Source organism: Galeopterus variegatus, unplaced genomic scaffold, assembly GCF_000696425.1.
Source record: "Galeopterus variegatus unplaced genomic scaffold, G_variegatus-3.0.2 Scaffold19060, whole genome shotgun sequence".
Taxonomy (NCBI): Eukaryota; Metazoa; Chordata; class Mammalia; order Dermoptera; family Cynocephalidae; genus Galeopterus; species Galeopterus variegatus.
The window spans coordinates 9,698-10,744 of NW_007745171.1; positions in this window are offsets into that span (position 1 = coordinate 9,698).

The following is a 1,047-nucleotide window of genomic DNA, read 5'->3' on the forward strand; positions in this document are numbered from 1 at the left end:
TTCACCTCTCATATTACCCATCTCATTCACATTTAAAAATCTTTAATTTTATTATTAGCATACTCATTATTACAAGTCATGATTTTTCTTTATGCCCTTTACCCAGCCTATCACTCCCCAAACCCCCTCCCTCTCTCCCCTCATGTCTAGTATCCTTAGCTCTGTTCTCTCCCTCTGAGAGTTCAACATATTGTTGTGGTTTTCTTTTCTTTCTTTCTTTCTTGCTTATTTCACTTAACATAATTATCTCCAGACTCATTCATGTTGCTGCAAATGGCAGAATTTCATTCTTTTTTATGGCTGTGTAGTATTCCATTTGTATATGTACCACATTTTCCTTATCCAGTCATGTGTCATTGGACACCTAAGTTGCTTCCACATCTTGACTTGTGAATAGAGATGAAATGAATATGGGAGTNAATTTCATTCTTTTTTATGGCTGAGTAGTATTCCATTTGTATATGTACCACATTTTCCTTATCCAGTCATGTGTCAATGGACACCTAAGTTGCTTCCACATCTTGACTTGGGAACAGAGCTGAAATGAATATGGGAGTGCAGGCATCTCTTGACATGGTGATTTCCATTCCTTTGGATATATACAGTAGCCTTTCTACTCACTTTGGACAATAGATTTGTGTGAAACAACTGAGGTGAGTCTGCTACTTGACAGGCAGCAAGCTCACAGCCATCTTGATGATGGTGCTGACTTCTGGACAGATTTTGATTAGCAAGGTTTTCTATGTTAAAGAAAAATAATGTCACATGAACATTTAATTTTTTGATGAGTTTTTTTATTTGTATTGGTCAGGAAAGGCTTTTTGTTTATTTATTTTTCAAATATTTTTTATATATTTCTTGCAGGTTCCTCATGGTTCTGTGTACTTTATTACTTAGCTAAGTTTTCTCTCTATGACCCCAGACTTGCTGATGATATTGGAAGGTATATCTGAGTGCATTTTTGCTCCATCCCCTAAATGAAAAAATTCTAGAGTTGGGGAGATAATGATCACACTGGGAAGTTAGCTGTCAATTCTCCAACATCAG